The sequence below is a fragment of the Boleophthalmus pectinirostris genome, unplaced genomic scaffold, assembly GCF_026225935.1.
Source record: "Boleophthalmus pectinirostris isolate CB_2022bp ecotype Guang Dong unplaced genomic scaffold, ASM2622593v1 HiC_scaffold_14, whole genome shotgun sequence".
NCBI classification, from domain to species: Eukaryota; Metazoa; Chordata; class Actinopteri; order Gobiiformes; family Gobiidae; genus Boleophthalmus; species Boleophthalmus pectinirostris.
The window spans coordinates 116,704-127,500 of NW_026571047.1; the positions used below are offsets into that span (position 1 = coordinate 116,704).

General features: G+C 37.4%; 1 pseudogene; it reads left to right on the plus strand.

Moving 5' to 3' along the window:
* The first annotated feature begins 7,713 nt into the window (after window positions 1–7,713).
* LOC129407886 (glycogen [starch] synthase, liver-like) lies at window positions 7,714–8,796 on the plus strand (annotated as a pseudogene).
* The last annotated feature ends 2,001 nt before the right edge of the window (window positions 8,797–10,797 follow it).

A 10,797-nucleotide genomic window follows, 5' to 3' on the forward strand; every position in this document is an offset into this window, starting at 1 on the left:
TAATAAAGAGAAAGAACATTCCCACCACAGAAAAGATGTTCTTTCTACAGAAGTATGTAGGTGGATCTGTTCGAGAAGCCTTAGATGGTTATTTTCTTCTGGGCTCTGAAAACTCATATGAGGCAGCATGGCATATGCTCAATGAACATTATGGTGAGCCATTTGTCATTGCAAATGCATTTAGAGACAAGCTGCATTCTTGGCCAAAGATCACAGGCAAAGATAGTGCAGATTTAAGAAAGTTTGTGGACTTTTTACAAAGCTTTCAATCTGCAAATGGTTCACAATAATAATCTGAACGTCCTTGATGATGGAATAGAAAACCAAAGACTTGCTGCTAAACTACCGGACTGGTTAAGTAACAGATGGAACAGAAAGGCCACAGAGTATCAACTGGAGCACAAGCAGTTTCCACGCTTCAACTATTTTGTGACATTCCTATCCATGGAGGCAAGTATCGCATGTAATCCTATTACATCATACCAAGCTATAAGACATGACATCAAGTGACCTTGATCTCTGTCGTCTGAATCGTTGATCTCTGTCTTCTTGATGTCTAGTTTGTCGCTCAGGGCTTGATTTCCAATACGTATCTCCTGGAGTACAAGTGTAATGTCCATAGGTAATAACACGTGCTCATGAGCCATCTTGCTAGCGTCTTGATGCAAGTCGTCTTCGGACGGTGGATCGCTCACGTTTGTGGAGTTAGCTTGCTTATTTTTCAATCTCAAATCCATTGTGCAGCTTATCAACGTAAACAGGTGTAGACCACCGCGATTACAAAGTTGTATAAGTGTTTTCAAAGGAAATTTACCGGAGAGGCTCCAAACTAGCGTTTGTCTACCATCGCTGCATCACGTGGCCCCCCAAAGCCTTATTCAACCCAAAACGAATAAACTAAATCTAGAAAACTGGAGGCCAGTCACTCTGTGAAACAATGACACCAAAATATTTGCATCAATCTTTGCCAAGAGGCTTAAGTCAGGACTGCAGGTACACTGTTGAAGAACAGTCAAGTTTTATGACAGGTTGTAATATCCTTGTTAATGAAGGATGAGCGGACAACAGGTTGTAGATGACTTTGTTTTTTACTGAACGTTACTCGATCACAGTTCAACAGTAACCGGGAACAACTGACACATTTTCTCAACCTTCAGCCTATACTGCCACCTAGTGGTCTACACGAGGTATAACATGTATCTACTACACAGGTAGAAGTATCAAATAATGTTAGACTCATGTTAGACCTGATGGACTATAATGAATATATCAGAGAGGTCATTCTTGTTTTATTTGTAGATTTCTATAAGGCGTTTGACATGGTCACTCACCAATTTATGATAAAAAGTCTGGAAACATTTCCCTTTGGAAAGCGTTTTATTGCTGCAATCCAAACACTATACAAACACTGTAATAGTTCTGTCAAAATGTTATATGCACCACCCCCCAGGATTAGCATCCAACGAGGAATAAAGCTATGCTGTCTGGTCAGTCCATATCATTTTCACTTTTACAAATGACATATCTCAAAAGGACCAATTTATGATCTTTTTGGTCCAATTTGTTTTGATTAATTGTGTCAGAGATTTCTCAGAGGTGTCTGGTTATTCTGAAATGTATGGTGTCCCTGTAAAAAGAACTGTGACTTAACTTGGGGTTGTTCTCCTCGATCATAATCAAAGAAACCGCTGCTATCTTAACTTCCCTAACTAACCCTTTAATGAATTGTGGGCTTCTACCCTGTGTTTTTAAAGTTTCATTCATATGTTAATTTGCCCTGTTACATGCTGTGTATGTTTTTGGACCTTGGAGTGTCAATGGGGTTGGGATATGATGTCATATGGACTGTGAATGTATATGGGACAGATAAGGGGTGTGTCTCCAACCTTTAGCATATGCCAGTCTGTTATGGGACACGTGTTGGGACAAAACTGCTGTGTATGTTTCCATGAAGATGTTAACTCAACAGTTATGCTGGTATAAAAGGCACCCAGTTTTTCTGTGCATCAGTGGGGGAACGCCGACCGCGTTGTCGAGGGACGACCGACGCACAGAGAGACGCCGCGTAGGCAGAATCATGCTGAATCAACTTGAATCTTGAGACCTGAACCTGCCTGAACCAATAAAGAGACATGTCTGAGAACTTTTCTAACTCTCCAAGCCTCTTTCTTAACATCCTCTGTTCAGGCTGCCTCCAGGAGAAGCTGACAATTTGGTGACCCGCGACGTGATCCTGATGTGGTTCCGAAGAGACTCCTGGAGGCCAAAGGTCAAGACGTTCCCCTTCACGGAAATCCTAATACGCACGTGACAGAGAGCGCTCGGTTCAAGGAAAAGGTCAGAATTTCAGTCTCTTGAATTGATGTGATGTGCTTATTGGGACTTTTGTGGTAATATTAATTTGAGTAAATAATACAGACTAATTATAGCATGTTAAGCTTCATGGACCAAAAAAAGCAAAGCTGGAATCCGTGTTAAAAGGCTTCACATAGAAAATAAGCCAGAAGTATGTTAATTGAGATTGAAAACAAAATTAATAGTATGTTTAGGCTTTAATCAGATAAAGCATAATTAACAAAGTTAGTAATTGATAAAGTCCCGTGTTTGGAAAATGCCTTCACGAAGAGAGAAAAAAGGCTGTTTTATAAGAAAATATATGTCTGTGGTTAAACTTTTTCGCAGAAGAAAAACAAAACTTTTAATGGAATTTATATTAAAAAAAGAATAAAAAACTTAAGTTGCGCACAAAAAGTAGAACGCGAGGAAAGGAGTCAGATTTAATATAGAGACAAAAGAGTAGAACCGATTAAAAAACAGTAGGCCTACTGTAAAATAAAATCTAAATTGTTATGACAAAAGTATTAGTGGTTTTTATTTAAATTATGAGCTCTAAAAAGAAACCGAACCTGTTCAAGTAAAATATAACATGAACATGAAATTATAAATGACCGAAGGTCTAAAAGAAACGAGCCTGTTCAAATGAACATGAAATTATGACAATTGACCGAAGGTCAATAGAACAAGTGAACCCTGCGAAGCAGAGAGTGTGTCGCCCTCCCCATTGGCAACACATGAGCAACTAAGAAATAAGTAACCTTTAAAAATTGTAACTGTCTTAACTTTAAAATTTGTAGCACTAAAAGCCACGTTTACAAGAAACAAGTCAAATAAGTTTAATAACTTTAATAAATGTTATTAGTGAATCTGATATAACCATGAAATAGTTAAAGAAGTAACCAGTTCACGAGTACCAGCATTATGTAATCAGAGTACAAATTATGAGTAACTGTGCTCAGTTACAGTTACTGTCTCAATGAGTGGTAACTGGATTACAGTTACTTTGTTAAAAATGAAATAAATGACTTGCAGTATTTTCCTGTTTTTACATTTGGGACTGAACCGAGTCTAAATCAGGACTAGACCAGGTCTAAACAAAGATAAGATACCAAACAGTACAATAACAGTGAAGCGGCAGTAAACTCACATAGGAAGCATTTTTCTATCAATAATTTCAATAGGCTTAAGGAAAAACTGAGGTTTTATTGTCTTCAAGTAGATAAAACATTCCACGCCAAGATATTCTGGTCTCTTGTTATTTTATAAGAAAACAGTTGCTCATCTGTGGAAATTTAGGATCAACAATTAAAAGAGAACAAAAAAGAATTTGCAGGATGTGGTTGCTCCATTTATGTAGTTTTAAAACCAAGATAATATCAAGTAATTCAAAGTATTCAGATAAAGTTACTTTAAGTAATTTAAAAGGGTCACGTTACAAACTAAAATTCTGGGCTATGTAATCTGTAATCTGTAATCTGTAGGGGAATATGTTTTAAAAGTGACCCTCCCAACACTAAAATAACTGAGTCAACCTGTGTCCGTCTAAATTAATCTAATGTCGCTAAAATATTAAAGGATCAAAATGAATATGGCATGTTAAAATATCTGGAAGAGAAGTTTTGGCTATGCTTTAAAACTGTTAATTTTGAGGCTAGGCTAAGGATGTTAAATAAGACAATAAAAGTTCATTAAAGGAGCACAGGGTATAATAACAACCAGCAGTCAAATATGTTGATTATTATAAATGTATTAAAAGTAAAATGAAATGCAAAGATGAATTATGAGCAAATAGTCTCCAAAATAAAGTTGCTAAAATAAAAGTCCACTAAAATAAAAGTCTGTATTAGATACAGGTTACATTTAATCACCGTTATTTCTGTCCCTTATGATTTTAGATAAAACACTAAATATTGCTAAAATGTTAAAGACACTGTATTTTTTATATCATTTTTGTCTTGGGATGCATTCTAAGTTGCCCGTTGGTTGGCATAGTATAAACTATCGTTGTTGTGTTGTGGTTGTAAGGACATTTTTGTATGTGTTTTCCTGTCGGTGCTTGTTGTTTACTGCTGTTGTGTGAGGCTGTTCTTGTGACGTGGTGACGTGTGATGTGAGTTGGTGTGTAGGGAGATAACAGACTGATACACTCTTGAGAAATGCCTTGGATTTGTTTGAAAATGTTCTGTTTAAAAGTTATTAAGTATGTTTAATTGTATTCAAGTAATAGAGTAACTTTAACCTCTTTTGAATTTGCTTGTTTTTCTAAATTCTAACCTGGTATTATTAACTTAGTACTGATTAAAATTCCTTGTAGCTTTTATATTCTATTTATGGTTAAAGAAACATAATATTGTCGAGAAATTCCAAATAATGTTGTTAATTGGTAAAAGAGAAGCTTTGAGTAGTCATAAAACAACATTTATGTTGTGTACCACTGGAGTGGACCCCAAAAACAGACTCAGAACGAGGGCAAAAATGCAAAAAGGAAACAAAGGTTTATTGACGAGGCAGGATAGGCAGTGGAGGAGCGAGGAGCCAGGAGCTGGAATGCCGGAGTCTTCCACAGCGGGAACTAGGAAATACAAAAATGCAGGTAAGTAACAGGAAGCGACGTAGAACAAAAAGTGAGCCGACTGGTAGATCACCATCAGGTAGACGAAACAATCTGGCAGAGTCTGGCTGGAGAGCTGGGCCTTTGTAGCAGGCTTGATTGCAGATGGAGAGCAGGTGCTCCCAGCAGACTCCGCCCACATCCACACAAGGAAGACTCAGGTCACAGGCAGGGGCGTGACAATTTACTTTGAATTTAATTGACATTATTGCCTTGAATTTAGTAATAACCCTTTGTTACGATTAAATTGATAAAGTCTTTCACGTTTAAACAATAGGCATGTGTGAAATCAGTTGATGGAACATTTTTTATTAAATTCAACATCTTCTTAAGTGTGTGAAGGATGGATGAGTGTTGATTGATAGCAGGTAGACATATATTTTGTGGATGTGATTGGTTGATGAGTGCATCCTGGGATAGAATGTTACCAAAAATGTTGTCATTATTTTGAGTCCAAATTAGAAAAAACATTCTTGAAATTAATAATCTGTACATTGTTTAACAGTTCCAATATTAGTTGAGGTCTCTCGTGCAGTAATCTCTTATTACATTTATACAGTTTTTAGTTTAGAGTTAGTTTACTTTTAGTGTCATACACTGTGTAGTTGGTGCCCAGCTCACATGGGCTTATAAGACACGTAAAACAATAAGCAGACAGATTTGCGCATCAAACGTAAAGTGTCCTCTTATGTAGGTCCCAGACTTTCAATATAAACCAAGCCAATTTGAAAACATTGCAATTAAACAAATGCTTCAGTTTCTCCTCATCAGACAGTAAACAGACAGTAAGACACATTAGACAATGCACAGAGCATGTGTGTTGCTCCAGAGAGGGAGAGCCAGGGGCAAAGTCCCACACTTCAGCTGAGCATGTACACATATGTACACACACAGACACACACATAAGGTTCACAGTGACAAATATCTTAGGTCTAAAACTGTTTTTAATTAAGATATATGTTCTTAATTTTGTTTTTTATAAAGTTTCATTGTGTTACTTTTGTTTATGCTTATCAAAATAAATGTTAAATATAGCCTAGACTGAATCATAAATCTGACGTCAATATCAATATGTAACAGCTGAAAATAAAACAGGTTCTCATTTACATAGTCAAAGGCTTTCTGAAAGTCAATAAAACAAATAAAAGTAGGGTTTCCCTCTTGTTTTCTAATATTATATGTGATTTATACAGGTTCTTTTTTTCCTAAAATGCGTTATGCTCCTCTGCCAATATATATATTAAAGGATTCCAGATAACTGACCAGTTTCTCAGTAAAGAACATTAGAATAAACTTATACATACAACTAGTAAGCCTGATGCCTCCGTAGTTCATGGGGACTCGAGGATCTGCAGTTGAAAACTTTAGAATTGGTTTGATAATAGATTTTTGCCAGTCAGAGAGTACAAAACCTAAAACAAGTAAATAAAAAACTTTAGATTACTGGGACATACCAAGCTGTTTCAGCAGTTTATTAGACAATTATTAAAATCCAGTGGCTTTTTTAACTTTTGATTTATCATTGGCCTTTTTACTTTATCCTCTGTGATATTAAAATTTAAATTAGGATTAGGAAAAGTCAACTGTGTACATCTCTATTTGATTTCTTTGAATTACTGTCATTTCTAAATGAGAATTATTCCACTAAGAGGAGACGAAACATCCTGGCAAATAAGTTTCAAAAATTTGTTTCCCACTTTTTTAGATCACTTTCGATATAAAAAAAACTAAGGGGCTATTATCTGAGATCACCTCTACAGGATATACATTTATGAATTGTTTAAAAACTGCTATACCTAATAAATTGCCTATTTTTTAAATGTATTCTCAATCCGGATTTAGCACCAATCCTGCTCTGTGTATTCTTACTTTTATACATATGTTTTAGAAGTTTTCAGTTAACACGGTTCATAACAGAAGTTTATTTGACTGAATGTAGTCTCTTAATGTTTACCGCCAAAATGAATTCATATTTTTGTAGCTTCCATGGATCAGATTTAGGTTTTGTAGTGTTGAACAGAAGCGACTAGTGTTCTGGTTCTGATTAGGACCCGGTCTAGTCTTGGTTTGGTTCTGATTCAATGCTGGTTTATAAATTCAATCCAAATTTAAATATGGTTTACAATTGATCTGGTCTTGGTTTAGGTCTGAGTTGGATCTGCTTTGATCCTGAATTAGTACTAGTTTAGTTCTGATTTAATCCTAGTTTATTCTTGGTTTAGCTTTGTTTTATTTCTGCTTTTCCTAGTTTAGTTTATCCAAACCTGGACTTCACTCGCATTTTTATTTTTTTGATCTCAGTATTATTCTTATGAGCATGAATTTTCCTATGAAACCTGCTTTAATTAATTAAGGATTGAGGATTGCGATATTAACTGTTATTAGAAGTGAATACTAAAATTGTTAATTCTAAATAAATTATCTTCATTGGAACTGCAACGAGGCAATGCTGGCTTCTAAATTGAGATTTCAAATTTCAGCTAAGTTAAATTTTCTTTTTAGAAATTGATCTGAGGACAGGAAGTGATAACATGAGAGAAGGAAACAATCCCTCTCAAATAAAATCATTCTAGCTATTTTTGAAAAAGAGAAAACAAACTGCAAAATGAGAATAAATTTGATACCACTCTACCAAAATAACAGACTTGATGTTTCAATACTTACACAATATTCAATTCATGGTAAATAATATTTGAAAATGCAATTTAATGAAAGAATACTATGAGATGCCACAATGTCCCAATGTATCACATTTGTCTCATTAATTCAATTGATGGTTTTCTGAAAAGCGCTTGAAGAAGAGGCTGACAGGTCTCAAATGTCAAAGAAGTTCTCAGCCATCCACAAGTTCCAGAACTTTCACGTCACCAGAAAAGCAAACCCAGAAGTTGTGTGAGGACACTTCTGTGGACATTTGAACTTTAACCTGGACGAGACTCTGTTTTTCTTTATCACCAGATGCTACGAGTTCTTCAACAAAGGAGCTGACATCTGCCTGGAGTCTTTGTTTCACCTCAACTACCTACAGAAGCTGCACTGCAGTGATGTGACTCTGGTGGTCTTTTTCATCATGTCCCCTAAAACCAACGACTTCAGTGTGGAGTCACTGAAGGGTCAGTCCATCTCCAAGCAGCAATGGGACACTGCTCACTCTGTGAAGGACAAGTCTGGTCAGCAGGTCTATGACTCTTTGCTCAAAGGTCAGATCCCTGACATGAAGTTCATCCATGTCCGAGATGGTTTCACCATCACGAGGAGAGCCATTCATGCTGCACAGAGACGTGGCCTGCCTGTGATCACTACTCATACTGTGCTGGACAGTGCTGTTAACCCCATCCTGACTAAGTGTGCTGCACTAGTCTCTGCAACAACCAGTCTTCCACCCAATGTTCTTGTCTTCTACCAGTCTTGCTGCCCATGTACTACGACAGCTTTATACAGCTGTGATCTGGAGAGTTCCTCTCCTACTACGAGCTCTGGGGATACACTCCTGACGAGTGCACGGTCAGGGGACATTCCCAGTGTTACCACTCACCTGTCAAGATTTGGCTGTTTCGTGGAGAGCATGTGACTGATTGCTCTGCATATATGATCTATTGTGGTTTGCTGGTTCCACTCTGCAGACGACTCTGTTACCAGCTGACACAGTGCATGTTCAACTTCTGTCAACAGTTCTGCCTTGGACACATCATTCGACACAACTGCACTGAGCGCCCATCTGAGCGCCTCGACTGGAGATGCCTGTGCTGGTTCTATGTCCACGCTTGACACCTGGTCGCAGTGGAGCCTTCCCAGGCCAGTACCAAGTCAACTTCATGTCTTCTCTATGGACAGTGTGCTTCAATGTGCTACCATCCTACACCATGATGTAATGGGAGAACCAACTGAGGCAGTGACTGGCATGTCACTCATGTTCTAGTCTGGATGAAGATGGAGAAAAGTCAACCAAGTCCAGACATTGCTGGAACCGGAGACCCTGAGAGACAACTCTGACTATATTCCGCCATTAGGACTCCAGAAGAGAAGGAGGAGAAGAGAGGGTGAAAAAACATAGAAGGAGAGTATAGGCCATATGCTTTTGAGAAATTCTTAATGTTAATTTTCAGTGTTTATTTTTGATTATGCTAATTTTGTCTGTTTTGTCTGTTCTGTTATAGTTTCTATCTATACTACTACTGGCCTCCGACAGCCGACAAGCAAATTGACAAGCCGTGATACAACAAATTGGCAACCAACAATATGATAAGAGACAATGAGCACAAAAGGAACAAAAGAGAAACACCAAAATTTGTAAATTTTGCTATAAGGAACAAGCTTGTTATATATTACTCAAGTTGTCTGAAAGAGACACTTGTCTGACAAAAGAGATAATACTTATGCAACTGGGATTGCCAAAGTTATACTACTTCTGTACCCTGCAATAGAAAATAAAGTAAAATTTTGAAGGCTACATACAAATGACATTTTTAAACTGATAAGCCCACTTAAGAGAGTGATTTAATTTTTCCAACTAAAGCAATTGAAACTGAAACAAGACACATTTTGAAGAAAATACTTTGTTAAATTGGATGTTGCATCATCCCATGTCTCAGAACACAGATACAATGGATTTGCTTACTTCTGCTCTGACACATGCTCCTGTTTTCTTAGATTTTATTACTCTTTGCTGAATTTCAATTCTCAGGTCTGAATAGATGACTGGGTTTGATTAAAACCTTACAGATTTAACTTTTGACTTAAATAGAGATGAAACCTTCCTGAGTATGTGCTCCTTGCCTCTTATTCTGCTGTCCGAGCGTCATGTTTTGATCATGCATTATGTTCAAGTGCATTATGATAACAAAAACTCTGATGAGATCTGTTGTAATAAAAGAGAGCTCAGGCTAAAGTTGATGTTTACTCATATGACATGTCTCTTTTAATTTTTAAATGTGATTACACGTGATAGTGTAATCAAGAGAGGGAATTGTGGGCTTCTACCCTGTGTTTTTAAAGTTTCATTCATATGTTAATTTGCCCTGTTACATGCTGTGTATGTTTTTGGACCTTGGAGTGTCAATGGGGTTGGGATATGATGTCATATGGACTGTGAATGTATATGGGACAGATAAGGGGTGTGTCTCCAACCTTTAGCATATGCCAGTCTGTTATGGGACACGTGTTGGGACAAAACTGCTGTGTATGTTTCCATGAAGATGTTAACTCAACAGTTATGCTGGTATAAAAGGCACCCAGTTTTTCTGTGCATAAGTGGGGGAACGCCGACCGCGTTGTCGAGGGATGACCGACGCACACAGAGACGCCGCGTAGGCAGAATCATGCTGAATCAACTTGAATCTTGAGAGCTGTACCTGCCTGAACCAATAAAGAGACATGTCTGAGAACTGTTCTAACTCTCCAAGCCTCTTTCTTAACATCCTCTGTTCAGGCTGCCTCCAGGAGAAGCTGACAGAATCAAATTGTGTCATCTAAAACACTTCAACGGGACAGGCCTTGTTTCACTGGAAGTGATGTATGCGGCCTTAAAACCAGCCTTCGGAGTAGAATCGAATAGAATACAGTAGAAAGACTTTATTGTCATTATACAAAAGTAATAAAATTCAGAAGCTGCACCCTTCAAATTGGGTCACGGTTATGGTGTGAGCCAAGCATCACAGCATCAGTGAGTAGCTTCACTAATGTGTGTTGGTAACAGTAAAGGCATTGTAACGACAGAAAAAGTAATTTGTTAGATTACTCATTACTGAAAAAAGTAACGCGGTTATTCCCATCACTGATAATATCCATATTCTAACAGTATCCATGAAGACTAAGGAGCTGGCTATGGATGTTTGAGATGTTACAGGATT